Source organism: Dipodomys spectabilis, unplaced genomic scaffold, assembly GCF_019054845.1.
Source record: "Dipodomys spectabilis isolate Male_0828 unplaced genomic scaffold, ASM1905484v1 ptg000138l, whole genome shotgun sequence".
Taxonomy (NCBI): domain Eukaryota; kingdom Metazoa; phylum Chordata; class Mammalia; order Rodentia; family Heteromyidae; genus Dipodomys; species Dipodomys spectabilis.
In genome coordinates, this window is record NW_024870815.1 from 8,901,386 (window position 1) to 8,918,587 (window position 17,202).

At 38.9% G+C, this 17,202-nt stretch overlaps 1 non-coding gene across 1 annotated transcript; it reads right to left on the reverse strand.

Annotated features, from left to right (window-relative positions):
• Window positions 1-14,599: 14,599 nt before the first annotated feature.
• LOC122117043 lies at window positions 14,600-14,725 on the reverse strand. The gene has a single exon (XR_006149065.1). It is a non-coding gene; the product is annotated as a U6atac minor spliceosomal RNA (small nuclear RNA).
• Between the last annotated feature and the right edge of the window lie 2,477 nt (window positions 14,726-17,202).

Here is a 17,202-nt window from a genome sequence, read left to right on the forward strand (position 1 = left end):
GTTTACAGACATCCTCCTGAGATGATCAATGTCCAGTTTTTTCAGTAATCAGTGGCCCTGTTTGGAGGGCACAGTGTTTGGATACATCTGATTATATTTGTTTTAATATGACAGTAACAATAAACTAAGGAACATTCAGGCATAACTTCAAACAGGCTAGCACTGCTAACAGTTTAGTTGAAAGTATACTAGTTTGGTAAAATATTCTTCTAAACATTGAATTTTATAGGGCTTATACACTTGGGGTAATGAAATGTTTTTAATATCTAAAGTAATCATTAACATTGCAGAATATATGTATATGAATAGATCAACTTTTCTTTTAATCAAAATTTAGAAACAGGCTAATAGGATGACTATAATTAAGGTATTTTTGTCTTTCAGAGGTTTATACAGTTTAGCTGTAGATGTATTGCAAGTTTAAGAAATAGTATTCTTGGACACAAAAAAGACATATTATTAGATGTACAGATGTATTTCACATACAGAAACAAAACATTTATTCAGTGAAAGCAAAAAGATGCAGACTGGATTTTAAACTGCAGGGCTGTTCACTTGGATGTTAGGGAGAGTTTTTAATGATTCTACTCTATTGGCTTCAGAAAGGTTGCTTTATTTTGTTTTCTGGAGCTGAGGATATATGTATATGGTAAACAAATGTTCTACCAGTGAACTATGTACCCAGTGTCTGGCTTAAGGCTGCCTATAAGAGAGTGTTAAGAAAGTATTAAGATGCAACAGATAGAAGCAAGAAAAACTGAGCAGGAGTTGAAACGTATAAAGAAGCTCCTCCATTATTCTTTCCCTTTTGATGCTGAAGGAGCTCTCTGAGGATTGATACTTAATTACCCTTCCTATATGTATCCAGCATATAGCCCTCTCTCTTGAGAGTTTGCTTGTTTGTTTGTTTGTTTACCGAGTGTTCAGGGGAAATAAAATTATGTTGTTTCGTCACAACAAATCAAAGAAAGGTTGGACAAATGTGATTGCATGAAATTGCAGAGCTTCTTCATGGCAAAGGACATAGCTAGCAAGATCAATAGAAAGCCCACGGATTGGGAGATGATCTTCACTAGCCATACAATGGACAAGGGTCTCATATCTAAAATATACCTGGAACTCAAAAAATCAAATTCCCCAACAACAAATCTTCAAAGAAACAACTGCCCAATAAGTAAGTGGGCTAAAGACTTAAAGAGAAACTTCTCTGAAGAGGAAAGAAGGATGGCCAATAGACACATGAAGAAATGTTCAGCCTCCCTAGCCATAAAAGAAATGCAAATCAAAACAACATTGAGATACCACCTCACTCCAGTTAGAATGGCTATAATCAAGAACTCTAATAACAATAGATGCTGGAGGGGATGTGGACAGAAGGGAACCTTACTGCATTGTTGGTGGGAATGTAAACTAGTTCAAACACTTTGGAAAGCAGTATGGAGGTTCCTCAAAAGACTCCACATAGAGCTCCCCTATGACCCAGCAATCCCACTTTTGGGCATTTACCCAAATGTTCACAAACAAGACCATACTAATGCTACCAGCACGACTATGTTTACTGCAGCATTATTTATTATAGCTAAGATATGGAACCAACCCAGATGACCCTCAGTAGATGAATGGATCAAGAAAATGTGGTATATATACACAATGGAATTCTGTGCCTCCATCAGAAAGAATGACATTGCCCATTTGTTAGGAAATGGAAAGACTTGGAAAAAATTATATTAAGTGAAGTAAGCCAGGCCCAAAGAAACATAGGTCCCATGGTTTCCCTTATTTGCAATAACTAGTATATGTCTGAGTCAAGCAGAAAAGGTCAGATAAGTTGATGTTAGGGAAATGAACCCTAAGATATGTATTCAAATGTTTTTTTTTCTTTCATGTGATTGTTTCTAACACATTTATAAGATTATTTCTTGGTTGCTTTGTATGTCCCTCCCCCACAGTATAATCCCTGCTTTCACTGTATTTGATGTCGGTATAATTTGTGGAGGAGAAGAGGAAAAACAAATCGTTTAAATAGGGATACAGGTGAACCCATTGCAACAATGAGATGTACAAGTTGTTATGTCAAAAACGAACTTTACAACTTTTGTGAGGGGAGGGGGGAGAGGGGAGGAGGATTGGGTGGCGGGGGGAGGGGGTAGGGGGGGAGGATAGGAAGGGGAAACAAAGGAGGAGGCTACAATGCTTGATAAGAAATGTACTCATTATCTTCCCCATGTAATTGTACCCCCTCTGTACAGTATTTTCACAATAAAAAAATTATGTTGTTTCAGGCATTCCTAATGGTTATAAGTATCTTTTTTTTTTTTTTTGGTCAGTCATGAGTCTTGAACTCTGGGCCTGGGTGCTGTCCCCTGCTCTGCAGCTCATGGCTAGCGCTGTACCACTTGAGCCACAGCGCCACTTCCTGTTATAAGGATCTTATCATTACAAGATGTTCAGAGGGCGCCACAGGAAGGTTTGGATTCTCAGCCCTTGTAGCTTTCTTCTCCAAGAGTTTATTAAATAGATATTTACCAATCTTCCTTATACATTTTCAGGGCTAACAAATTACAGTTTTCAGCATTCACTTTCCTCCTCCTTCTGAAAATGAGAATGGTTTCTTTTCTCTGAAGTATTTGCTTTGTGTTTCCTGAGAATTTCTTAAACCTTAAGGATGGATTCAGGACCACAGCTGCAATTTCACTGAGCACACTGAAATGTAAATGAACTGGGATTGAAACTTTGATCTCCATTAACATGGGTAGATGCTGGTTTTCTATTCTCTACTACCTTGCCTAATTTTGCTTCTTTCAACTTTTCCCTCATACGTAATTCTTATTCATGGGGAGGTTGGAGGCCATTTATGGTTGAGTCATGCAGCTTTAGTCCTTTTCTTTGTTATCAATGAACCAACCTTCTGTGGCACTGCTTTTCTTTATCTTAGTTCTCAGTCAAACACAACCCTGAAAGTCTCTGTTCTTTTCATGTCTGCATGCCTTATCTCCTTCTGAGCTTTGGGAACACACAATTCATAAGGTCTTTTTACTGTGTGTGTGTGTGTGTGTGTGTGTGTGTGTGTATGTGCGCGCTCGCGCGCGTGGACTGGGGCTTGATCTCAGGGCCTTGATTCTCTCCCTTAGATTTTTCTCTCAACTAAGGCACACTACCACTTAAACTACTTCGCTTTCGCTTTTTGATGGTTAATTGGAGATAAAAGTCTCATCGATTTTCCTGCTTACGCTAGCTTCAAACCCTGATTCTCAGATCTTCGCCTCCTGCATATCTAGAATTACAGGTGTGAGCCACCAGCACTTGACATCTTGACTGTTTTATATTTGCCTTTGACTACATGAACTGCATGAAATCTGGGCTTTGAATTTTCCCAAGTGAAGGGAGTAAATATGCCACCAGGGACAGAATTTAAATGTTGTTAACCCTCTGTCTGCCAACTCTTTCTTCTGCACCTCTAATAAAAACTTCACACAACTTCTACAGAACGTATTTATTGAAAGCATTCTGTACTCTAGACCTTGTCTTAGTTTATTTCATTATTTTGATAGCGACTGCTCCAACACACCCTTAATGTGAGCATTGCTATTCACATCCCACAGAGAAGACAACGAAGACAACCAAGATGTGAACAGGGATTGGAAAGAGAGTTGATCAGTCATCACCTCCATGCTGGGTCCCTAGTGCTTATATTTGAGTTTAGTGGTTAATGAGAAATACTTGTTTCTCATTTCCTTTTGGGACCAGCCTTACCTCCTTTCCTCAGTTTGCCGCTTCTAAACGCAGAGTAGTAATTCAGCCTAATTTGATATTTCTCTGAGTCCAAGTTTACCACCAGATAGACTTTTGGAGATTTGTAGAATAACAAAATTCTGAAACAAAGATTCAGATTGAGCCATTGTAACAATGAGACATGTAAGACACTATGTTGGAAATGAACTTTACAACTTCTGGGTTGGGGGGAGGAAGGAGATGGGGAGGTAGGGAGGGAAGGAATAGTAGGGGAAAAACAAAGGAGGAGGTAACAGTGCTGGAAAGGAAATGTACTCATTGCCTTACTCATGTAACTGTAACCCCTCTGTACAGTATCTTTACAATAAAAAAAATTAAAAAAGAAACAGTTGCAAATACCAGGAATCATAATGTGGGATATACTGAGAATTGAGGGAAGAGGTAAAGTCATGAAGATAACAAGGTTTTCAGGGTATCTATAAACATCCCATGACCACTGTGTCCAGGGGATAGATTCTCATGCTTTTTGATTTATTTTGTATTATTTTTCACATCTTCAAACAGTTTTCATGTATTTTGTCTCATCAAAACCCACACAGCCAGAGAAATCAGTCATTTCAAATTACATTTACTGCGGAGGAGACCAGAGCTCCCACAGACCTGGCAATTTATCCAAGGCTTTCCGACTTCAGGAATAATCCCTTTTCATAGTTTCCTTATTGAAGCCAGTAGGTCCACAGTGTGTGTCAGAAAATGGAATGTTTGGCAGTTGGAGGAGCATGGAGGAGGTGCTTAGAAGACAAGGTGAGGTTTGAGTGAATGTCATCCTGGTCGCCCGGAGATAGCATGACTAGCACGGGAGGCAAGACCTACTGAGGTGACATCATAAGAGTGAGACTCATAAGATCATAATAAACAAAAATGTTAATATGCACTGATGGAAAATGAGTTCAACTGAAAGCACCCACTTTCCCTCCTGACAGCCATTATCTTAGAACTGTCTTTGCTGCAGACCCTGCGAACCCTCTCCCCTCCCCTTACTCCTGAACAAATGTACAGGTGGTATTGGAAAGGAGTCCAAGACCAACCAAGGCCACATCTGAGGCTGACATCCCTAAGACACATAGATGCTGTTGAAAACCTTGAAACTCCTTAGTCAAAATGATATTGCTCACCCACCCCGCTTCCATCTCCCCCTGCTTCCATCTGCCCTCCCCCTTCACTCCTGCCTAATCAAGAATCCTAGTTGTAAGGGGGAGGGGCACGCCCTCGCCCCCTTCAACCGGGTTGAAGGAGACTTGGGTGCCCTTCCCAGGTCTCACTCCCAAATATAGTCTGTTGGTCTGTTGAGTTTACTTCCTGCCCTTCTTTATTCTGATACCCTCATACCCTCAGACACAGTTTCCTTATACGTACAATGAGAAACTTTACAAAGAGAAAGACTACTTCTCTTTTTTTTTCTTTTTTCTTCTATTGTGAAAATACTGTACAGAGGGGTTACAATTACATGGGCAAGATAATGAGTACATTTCTTATCAAGCATTGTTGCCTCCTCCTTTGTTTCCCTTAAGACTACTTTTCTTAAAAAAAAAACAAAACCCTTAAATACCTTTTAATGCAGTTACTCTCCTGCTCCTTTTTGTTTAGACTCGTGTCCTGGTGCAGTAGTGGCCATTTCCAAGGATCCTCAATTTCTCCTGGGCGTGATCTTTGGGAGCAGAGAGCATGGGTTGAGACAAACCATACCTGAGCTATTAGCTGCTACTCATGCTGACTAACTATGCTTTCCTTCCTACAGAACCAGAGTGTAATAAAACTAAATTGCTATGTCAATACATTGCTCAGAAGAAACAACTCTGGGGTCCAGGGCTTCTGCTAAGCTCCTGTTCTTTGCAGTTATGAATGTTTGGAATGCCTTAACTCAAGAGCAACAAAAAGTGCAGGAATTTTTTTGTGAGTATAAGTGTGTGTGTGTGTGTGTGTGTGTGTGTTCCCTAAAGTCTACTTATTTCCATGCCCAAGTGTACTGTCGGGCACACTTTATCAACTTTATTACACCTACTTCCATCCATAATCATGTTGTCTCCTTTGTGATTATGCAATTAATGTCATTGACGCAAGGACCATCTGTTTGTCTATATAATTTCTATTTCATAGGTCTAGCAAAATGCCTGGGCCAAGGATATCATTTAACAAATAGGTAAACCACAACCACTTAAAGAATAAGTACTCTTCATTTGGCTTAGTATAACTTATTGTGAAGCTTTTCAAATTACATTATCAATCTGTGGTAAAGCAAGAAAAAGACTAGATTAAATCTTTTGCACATTTCTGGTAGAGGAAATATATGAGTCTGTTTCAAATGTATTTAAAAAAATTCCTTCAATATTTATTTGGTGGAAGTGAGGAGGGGAAAGTGCTTCTTGTTAAGAAGTGCATATATTTACTTATATTCACTTCTTTACTTAAATTCACTTATATATACCTATATTTACGTATACTCACTTGTTCTGACAAAAGCAATGCTTAAAATTTTGTCAGAATGTTTCTCTTTATCTCCAGTTACAGAGACTGTTAGTTTTCTTGGTCAGTTACAGAGTCTATCCTTCTATAATAATTAAAGTTCTATTTGCTTAATAATATTTCCATAAAAACATTGCTTTCTTTATCCTCCAAATTTCTTATATAACTCTAACCAATAGGATTGGAGAAGAGGCTCAAATTTCTGTCACATCTCTGTGGGCTGGAATATGGGAATTATATTGAGTCATTTTTGACCTGAGAGTATGGGTATCATCTAAAACAGTAGAGGAACATTGTGGAGAGCTGACTACTAACATGGTTTATGTACCAACCAGGACCGCAAAACAAAACCTCCAAAAAGAAACAACCTTATTTATGTATAACATTTAAAATTGTTTAGGTTCAAAAATATATCCAACTTTGAATGACCAATTTGCTGCTAAGTGAGAGATTGCTTCTGTATATCTTAAAATATTCAATAGAGTTAAACCAATGTAGAAGTCCATTTTCAAGGTACTACCTACTTCACTGGGGTTTATGTATGGAATAGAGTCCAGAAACTCAAGTTATTCTAGTGATAACTTACCCTTTTCAGAATGACCTACCCATGAGGGCTGTGAATAAGAAGTTTCCATCTTCAATAAAATTGAAATTTGACATTAGATGACAGTTATTATCAAGTAAAAAAATTAGTTTTTACTGTGATGGATGAAGCAGTCAATATTGCAATGATGGGGAAAAAGGAATTAAATGGAAATATACTCTCTGTGAATGCCTTTCATGCAGGAGACTGCTCTCGTGTCTGTCAAGCAACCCAGCTTTCCCATACTTCCTTTCTCAAGAATAATAGAAGAATATGTGAGAACGCAGCATCCTGGGATAGAGAAGACTGGTTGGAGTAATCCAGGATGTGGTGTTACCAGCATACATTCTTTCCCTAGACAAGATGCTTTCCAGGCTGGATGCTGGTGGCTCTTACCTGTAATCCTAGCTACTCAGGAGGCTGAGATCTGAGGATCACAGTTTGAAGCCAGCCTGGGCAGGAAAGGGTGTGAGGCTATTATCTCTAATAAATGACTCAAAAAAGCCAGAAGTGGCACTGTAGAGTGTTAGCCTCTAGCAAAAGAAGCTTAGGGGCAGTGCCTAGGTTTTGTGTTCAAGCCCCAGGACTGTAAAAAAAAAAATGCTTTCCAGGGTCCCTCTGCTGTGGGGCACATGAATCATGTGAAATTGAAACTTCAACTGTCCCAGCCAGCTTTCTGAGCCTTAGAAGATTTCACAATGAATTCTAAGCTTTTGTAGTGTTTTACTCTTTGTAAGTAATAAACCTCTTCATGTAACTTGCTGCATGAGTGTGCTGTCTCACTAACTCAGACATGTTGGATGGTGAATCTACTTCTCCAAGTGATAGCGACTGAAATTTAGAGCCCTGTCAGCCAAATTTGGCTACTGGAGTGTTTTATGCTTTATTATTTACAAACTTATAGCCAAATATCAAAGCTCAGGTATACCTGAAACAACAACAGGAATCTCCCTGGGATACATTTCTATTTTTTCTTGGTCATATATGTTGAGGCCTGCAGTGATTCTGCTTGTGAGTCTGAGTTCACATATACTTAAGGTTACCAGTGGCATAGTTAAAGCTACGGTGAGACATTGGCACATCACATAGCCAAGCCCTCACTTTTTTTCTTGCTTCCTTCTCCTTCCCTCCTTCCCTTTCTCTCTCTCTCTCTCCTTCCCTCCCTCCCTCCCTCCCTCCCTCCCTCCCTTCCTTCCTCCCTTCCTCCCTTCCTCCCTTCTTTCCCTTCTTTCCTTCTTTCTTCCCCTCCTCCCTCCTTCCCCTTTTCCTATTCTCTCTCTCCCTCTCTCTCTCTCCCTCCCTCCCTCTCTCTCTCTCTATCTCTCTCTCTCTCACTCTCTCTTCTCCTCCTCCTCCTCTTCCTCCTCCTCCTCTCCCTCCCCCCTCTCTCTCACTTGCTTGCTTTGTTTCTGTCATGGGGCTTGAACTCAGGGCCTGGATAATGTCCCTAAATTCTTTCTTCTTCTTCTTCTTTTTTAATTAATAATAAGTTTTTTTAATCGTGAAAATACCATACAGAGGGGTTACAATTACATGAGCAAGGTAATGAGTACATTTCTTATCAAGCATTGTTGCCTCCTCCTTTGTTTCCCCTTCCCATCCCTTCCCATCTCCCGCCCCCTCTCAACTCCCCCTCCCGCACCAAAGGTATAAAGTTCGTTTTTTGACATAACATCTTGTATATCTCATTGTTGCAATGGGTTTTTTCCCTTTCCCTCCCCAAATTATACTACCATCAAATACAGTGAAAACAAGGGTTGTACTGTGGGGGAGGGACATACAAAGCAACAAAGAAATCATCTTATAAATATGTTAGAAACAATCGCATGAAAGAAAAAACATTTGAGTCCTTATCTTGGGGTTCATTTTGCTTAACATCAACTTATCTGACCTTTTCTGCTTGTCTCAGACATACACTAGTTATTGCAAATAAGGAAAACCATGGAACTTATGTTTCTTTGGGCCTGCATTACTTTACTTAATATAATTTTTTCCAAGTCTTCCATTTCCCGTTGTTATAATTTGTGGAGGGGAAGGGAAAAAATAAATTGTTTAAATAGGGATACAGGTGGACCCATTGCAACAATGAGATGTACAAGATGCTGTGTCGAAACACGAACTTTACAACTTTGGTGGAAGGAGGGTAGTGCAGTTGTAGAGATGGGAGGGCAAGGATGGTAGGGGAAAAACAAAGGAGGAGGCAACAAGGCTTGATAAGAAATGTACTCATTATTACCTTGCTCATGTAACTGTAACCCCTCTGTACAGTATTTTCACAAGAAAAAACTTTAAAAAATCCTCAAAGAAACAACAGCCCAATAAATAAATGGGCTAAAGACTTAAAGAGAAACTTCTTTGAAGAGGAAAGAAGGATGGCCAATAGACACATGAAGAAATGCTCAATCTCCCTAGCCATAAAAGAAATGCAAATCAAAAGAACACTGAGATACCACCTCACCCTAGTTAGAATGGCTATAATCAAGAACTCTAATAACAACAGATGCTGGTGGGGATGTGGACAGAAGGGAACCTTACTACATTGTTGGTGGGAGTGTAAACTAGTTCAACCACTTTGGAAAGCAGTATGGAGGTTCCTCAAAAGACTCCACATAGAGCTCCCCTATGACCCAGCAATCCCACTTTTGAGCATTTACCCAAATGATCACAAACAAGACCACACTAAAGCTACCAATACAACTATGTTTATTGTGGCATTATTTACCATAGCTAAGATATGGAACCAACCCAGATGCCCCTCAGTAGATGAATGGATCAAGAAAATGTGGTATATATACACAATGGAATTCTATGCCTCCATCAGAAGGAATGACATTGCCCCATTTGTTAGGAAATGGAAAGACTTGGAAAAAATTATATTAAGTGAAGTAAGCCAGGCCCAAAGAAACATATGTCCTTAATTTCTTTTGCTACCACTTTGAACCACAGCACCACTTCTGGTTTTCTGGTGGTTAATTGTAGATAAGAGTCTCAGGGACTTTCCTTCCTAGGCTGGCTTTGAACCACAGTCCTCAGATCTCAGCTTCTGGAGCATCTAGGATTACAGTTGTGAATCACCAGGCAACTCACCTCTTCTTAGTAAAGTAGAAAATTGTACTCTGTCCCAAGGAAGTGGATATGTAAGTCTATCACATGGACGAGGAGAAGAAATCTGCTACAATAATTTAAAATAAAAATTTTACTTAGAATTCATAAATGTTACAAAAACGGAAAGACTTGCCAATTCTAATACTGTATTCACCTACTGAGAGAAGTTAGATGTCCTGACTTTAGCTTTCTCCCTTCAGATTGGAATGCTTTTTCATTTGGCTGAAACATTTGCCATTTAAGACCGCCATCTGTGCTTTTTTGTTGTTTTTGAATCAGTCATGGAGCTTGAACTCTGGGCCTGGGCCCTGTCTTTGAGCTCATAACCTCAAGATGAGTACTCTACCAGTTGAGCCACAGTGCCACTTCTGGTTCTCTGGTGGTTAATTGAAAATAAGAGTCTCACGGACTTTCCTGCCTGGGCTGGCCGGCTTTGAACCGAGATCCTCAGATCTCAGCTTCCTGAGTAGCGAGGATTACAGTGTGAGTCACCAGTGCCCAGTTTGTCTGTGCATTTTGATCTTATCATTTTGGTTTTTGAAAGCCATTCACTATTTGGCTTGTGGTATAGCAGAGAGATCACAATGCAAAAAAACACCTAAAATTCAACTGGAGAGTGTTGTGATACTATAAAAAAGGTGCAGATAAATTATCAAAGGAGAACTGTGGGATGGAGATTATTTTTGGCTGGTGGAAAGTCATTATGATAGAAGAGAGAAAGTAGATAGCAATCTTTTATAGAAAGAAATTTGGAACTGGATCTTCAAGTATGGCTAAAATCTGATATACAGCCTGAGGTAAATACTCAAAAGTGGACCACAGACACAAGAGGTAGAGGAAATGCATGAGCTAGAAGCAAGCAATGAATGTTTGTAGAAGGGCAGTAATAGATTAATCAGATGTGCTGATTCTAACATTGGCACTATCTTATACAAATGAGAATTAAGTTAGTTCTTTGGGAGGGGACAGAGAGTCAAGATAACTGTAGTAATAAAAGATAAATATTTGTCAAGTTTTGTGTCCATGTTTTATTTATTTATTTTTTAATTTAATTTAATTTTATTTGTGAACATACTGTACAGAGGGGTTACAATAACATGGGCAGGATAATGCGTACATTTCTTACCAAGCATTGCAGCCTCCTCCTTTGGTTTACCCTTCACATCCCTTCCCAGCCTCCCCCCTCACCCCCAATCCCAATCCTTCTCCTCTCCTTCCCCCCCTCCCCCCTTCCCCTCACCCCCCCCCCCCCCCCCCCGCACCGACGTTGTAAAGCTCGTTTTGGACATGACAACTTGTACTTCTCATTGTTGCAACAGGTCCACCTGTATCCTTAAACAACTGGTTTTTCCCCATCTCCTCCACAAGTTATACTGACATCAAATATAGTGAAAGCAGGGGTTATACTGTGGAGGAGGGACATACAAAGCAACAAAGAGATAATCTTATAAATGCGTTAGAAACACATGCATGGAAAAAAAAACATTAAAATACATATCTAAGGGTTCATTTTCCTGACATCACATTATCTGACCTTTTCCGCTTGACTCATAGCTATACTAGACATTGCAAATAAGGGAAACCATGGGACCTATGTTTCTTTGGGCCTTGCTTACTTCACTTAATATAATTTTTTCCAAGTCTTTCCATTTCCTAACAAATGGGGCAATGTCATTCTTTCTGATGGAGGCATAGAATTCCATTGTGTATATATACCACATTTTCTTGATCCATTCATCTACTGAGGGGCATCTGGGTTGGTTCCATATCTTAGCTATGGTAAATAATGCTGCAATAAACATAGTTGTGCTGGTAGCTTTAGTGTGGTCTTATTTGTGATCATTTGGGTAAATGCTCAAAAGTGGGATTGCTGGGTCATAGGGGAGTTCTATGTGCAGTCTTTTGAGGAACCTCCATAGTGCTTTCCAAAGTGGTTGAACAAGTTTACATTCCCACCAACAATGAAGTAAGGTTCCTTTCTGTCCACATCCCCTCCAGCATCTGTTGTTGTTAGAGTTCTTGATTTTTGCCGTTCTAACTGGGGTGAGGTGATATCTCAATGTTGTTTTGATTTGCATTTCTTTTATGGCTAGGGATGTTGAACATTTCTTCATGTGTCTATTGGCCATCCTTCCTTCTTCTTCAGAGAAGTTTCTCTTTAAGTCTTTCACCCATTTATTTATTGGGCAGTTGTTTCTTTGAGGATTTGTTGTTGGGGGGTTTAATTTTTTGAGTTCCAAGTATATTTTAGATATGAGACCCTTGTCCATTGTATGGCTAGTAAAGATCTTCTCCCAGTCCGTGGGCTTTCTATTGATCTTGCTAGCTATGTCATTTGCCCTGCAGAAGCTCTGCAACTTTATGCAATCCCATTTGTCCAACCTTTCTTTGATTTGTTGTGTTTCCGGGTCTCTATTCAGAAAATTTCGGCCTGAGCCAAGGAGACCTAGGTTTTCTCCTATTCCATCCTGTAATGTTTTCAGAGTGTCTGCTTTGAGTTCAAGGTCTTTGATCCATTTGGAGTTGATTCTGGTGCAGGGTGATATATAAGGATCTAGCTTTAGTTTTCTACATGTAGTTGACCAATTTTGCCAGCACCATTTACTGAAGAGGCTGTCTTTCTTCCATTCTATTGTTTTAGCTCCCTTATCGAAGATTAGATGGCTATAGGTCTGTAGGTTCATTTCTGGGTTTTCAATTCTATTCCATTGGTCCTGAGGTCTCTTCTTGTGCCAGTACCACGGTGTTTTGATTACTATGGCTTTATAGTAGAGTTTGAAATTTGGTATTGATATTCCTCCAGCAGTGTTCTTTCCGTTGAGGAGCGTTTTTGCTATTCGGGGTCTTTTATTGTTCCATATGAATTTTTGGATTGCCTCTTCTTTTTCCTTGAAGAATGAGGTTGGAATTTTGATAGGTATTGCGTTGAATTTGTAGATAGCCTTGGGAAGTATTGCCATTTTCACGATGTTAATCTTTCCAATCCAGGAGCATGGGAGGCTTTGCCATTTTTTTAGTTCTGTGTTGATTTTATTTATTTTTTGTATGAAGTATGGACCCCAGGGGCTTAACTATGCAATTGCTCTACCACTGAGATATTTGACCGTATAACATTGTATCCATTGTTTTAAAATATAATGTTCATAGGTTGAAAATTTTACATTATTATTTTATTATGTCCAGCATTTTTAATGTTTCAAGAACTCTGGGTTTTCTCTTCATTGTTCATTCATTGTGTATTTATGATATTTGTAGATGTTTACAAATTTGTAGGTTTTTAAAGTTTAAAGAAATATATCACAATCTAATTCTTTGTGTCAGGTTAGGTGGGCAGAGGAGTTTAGTCAGTCAGCCTCTGTGACAAAATTGTTAAATTATTGTGTGACAAATAATACGAAAACACAGTGGCTGAATCAATATATGCACACATTTGTAGATTGACGGATGGTGTCCTAACGGGGCAGGGTGTAGCTGGATGACAATGGTGGTCTTGATTGCATGCACTCCTGTGCCTTAGCTTTTTGGATGAATCTGATCCAGGCTGTGTGGGTCATGTGTTTCTCATCCATGACTCCATAGATCACTTTGTCTTCCTAATAGTGCTGTTGGAGGCCAGGCTTAATGGTGCTGATGCTTTTCCAGTAATTGATTGCATTGTGTATATTAAGATCCTATTAGCTCAACCAAGATGCATGGCTGAGACCAGAGCTGCAATGAGGTATAACTCTCGTTACAGTCAGCGGCTGTGTAGACTCACATAGTAAAAGGGTATACCTGCTGGAAGCAGTGAAGAGTTTTGAACAGTAGTGCGATCTACCACAGAGAGCTAAATCACACTCTTACTCCAAGTATATTACAATGCACAAGTTGGAATGAATAGCTTTGGCTTTGAGCAAGACTGATGTCAGCTCTTGACTTCACTTTTTATTTGCTCCAATTTTTCAGCTGCAAATTGAGGGTAATAACAAGGCCTATGTCTTATGGTACCATGCCAAGTTCTTACGATGGCACAAAGTACTTGATATTTGTCAGGGACTTCATGAATGTTCTATCTTCAACATTTTTCTCCCAAGTATCTTTTTTTAAACAAATATATATTTATTGTAAAATACTGTAAAGATACAGTATATGAGCAAGTTACAGTTACATGAGCAAGGTAATGAGTTCATTTCCTATCAAGCATTGTTATCTTCTCCTTTGTTTTCCCCCTACCATTCCCTCCTTCCCCACTACCCCAACTGCTCCCTCCTTCCCCCCTCCCACAAGTTGTAAAGTTGTTTTCAACATAGTGCCTTTTACATCTCACTGTTATAATAGGTTACCCTGTATCCTTATTTCAGCATTTTGTTATTTCCCTTCCCCTCCCCAAATTAGAATAATGAATATACAAAATTCAGGGCATCGGAATCAAATACAGTGAAAACGGGGGTTATATCATGGGGAAGAACATACAAAAAACACACACAAAATCACATGGTACATTATAAATACATTAAAAACAACAGCAACAAAGATAAAACCTCTGTGTCCCTATCTTGGGGTTCATTTTGCTTAGCATCATCTTATATGGTCATATGTTCATAGTTTTGACCTTTTCTGCTTGTCCTAGACATATACTAGTTATTGCAAATATGGGAAACCATGGGACCTATATTTCAAAAATGATGGTTAGATGCCACGAAGTAGGTGGCAATGGCTTAACCATATGCGTGCTGTCAGGCTCAAGAGCTTCTACCAGTCTTGTCAAGGGGAAGACTAACTTTCTCTCCTTTCATACAACGCTGTCCCAAGTATCTTATCTTGCTTTATGGGGCTGCAGTTCATTTATCACATTTATTTTGCAAACTCTTTCTTTAAAGAATCCTCATCTGATGTTGTTTGGCTACATGAAGGAAATACCTACAAGGACTTTTTAAATTCTACAACACAGATGCAGAAGAACAACTTCTACTGATATCCTACTCCTTCAAGATGAGTTCTTTCAGTTATTTTCAAGGTACACTGCTTGAAACTCTCCTGGAATGAATGTTTTTTTTTTTTTTTCCTTCAGAATATGAGTCTAAACTGGGTTAAGATAGATTTGTGATTTCTAATGAAAGTCATGTAAGTCTAAAAATAAACATGAATTACAGACACACTGCCGTGTTCTCTGAGCCTTCAGCAGATTGAATTCTAAAATAACAGGAATGTTTCCTGCAGGCAGCGCATGAGGTGATGTGTTTGAAGCCAAATTGACATTACAGGACTGGATGGAAACACATTTGTTGTTATGGCAGGATTGTCAAATTTAAAAAATGCATGTTTTAGAAGGAAAAATTTCAATGCTTCTTCAGTATGGAAAACATAGATGTTGGTTCTGAAAGAATGCCAGTTTGTTTAGGTGAGTCACAATGGAAGACTGAGGCTTAAAGGAAAGTTCCACTTCAGTAAAAAAAATGTAACTGAGAGATTGTACATACCGGGCTGTCTATTAGGATCATTAAAAGAGTTTATCATGTGCTTCATTTACAGAGCACTGCATTATTTCCTACAAACAGAATGGAAATGATATAATGGCACTAATGTTGGATTGAAAACAATCCATGACATTTGTGTAAGCTTATCAAAACTAGAGTGTTTTTAAGCACATAGGCTAGAAGGGTAGTATGGCCACAATGTTAGTGTTAGTGATAACACTAATGTGTTATCACTATAATGTCAGTGATAATTCCTAGGGGCTGCTTCTGTCTATTAAGCACAGGATGAGAAAAAGTGTTGAGAAACATTGATCTGAAAAGGGACAATATTAATCATGCATATGCATATATATTTATATATACACACATATAATATCCTACCAAACAGAAATCTCTCAAGTAGAGAGAATGTACATGGATACAGAAGGTTCATTTTAGTCTTAAGTATATAAATTTGTGTGTGTGTGTGTGTGTGTGTGTGTGTGTGTGTGTGTACCAGTTCTGGGGCTTGAACTCAGGGTCTCATGCTCTTACTTGGCTTTTCTGCTCAAGGCTGGTGCTCTACCACTTGAGCCATACCTCCATTTCCTATTAAATTCTCAGTTCAAGTCAATTTTTAATTGATTGGATTTGGACAAGTTAGTTATGGCCTACCACTTCTACAGAATTTGTTCGAGTACCAAATGAAAGAACACATATCGAGAAAATTCTAATATGTAATGTGCCATACATATTTCTTCCATGTATCATGAAAACTCTTATTCTGGAGGGTTGTTATACTTTCAGGGCCTTTTCAGTTTTGGAGGTTTCTTTGATTTAAAGGCTTTAAGTAAATCAAATGCCATATGGCAAAAAGTGCTATCAAGTCCTCGGCAGTAATCAACATCTTGGGACCTAGTGGTAATTTCACAAATAAGCAATAAGAAAGGATGCTCACCACAACTATGTTTATTGCAGCCTTATTTACCATAGCTAAGATATGGAACCAACCCAGATGCCCCTCAGTAGATGAATGGATCAAGAAAATGTGGTATATATACACAATGGAATTCTATGCCTCCATCATAAAGAATGACATTGCCCCATTTGTTAGGAAATGGAAAGACTTGGACAAAATTATATTAAGTGAAGTAAGCCAGGTCCAAAGAAACATAGGTCCCATAATTTCCCTTATTTGCAATAACTAGTTTATGTCTGAGTCAAGCAGAAAAGGTCAGTTAAATTGATGTTAGGGAAATGAACCCTAAGATACGTATTCAAATATTTTTTTCTTTCATGCGATTGTTTCTAACACATTTATAAGATTATTTCTTTGTTGCTTTGTATGTCTTTCCCCCACAGCATAACCCCTGCTTTCACTGTATTTGATATGGGTATAATTTGTGGAGGGGAAGGGGAAAAACAAATCGTTTAAATAGGGATACAGGTGGACCCATCGCAACAATGAGACATACAAGTCATTATGTTGAAAACGAACTTTGCAACTTTGGTGGAGGGGGGGAGGAGGGTTGGGTGGGGGGGGGATAGGGGGAGGATGGGATGGGAAGGGGAAACAAAGGAGGAGGCTACAATGGTTGATAAGAAATGTACTCATTATCTTGCCCATGTAATTGTAACCCCTCTGTACAGTATTTTCACAATAAAAAATAAATAAATAAAGGAAAGGATGCTCACCACAGTCCGTATACGATGCAAATATTTTAAACACTAATTGTTAAACAATAAGGGAATAATTGAATAAATCATGGCATAGCAACAACATGAGCATCAATGATCATTTTTAAACCAAATGAGATGAGTTCA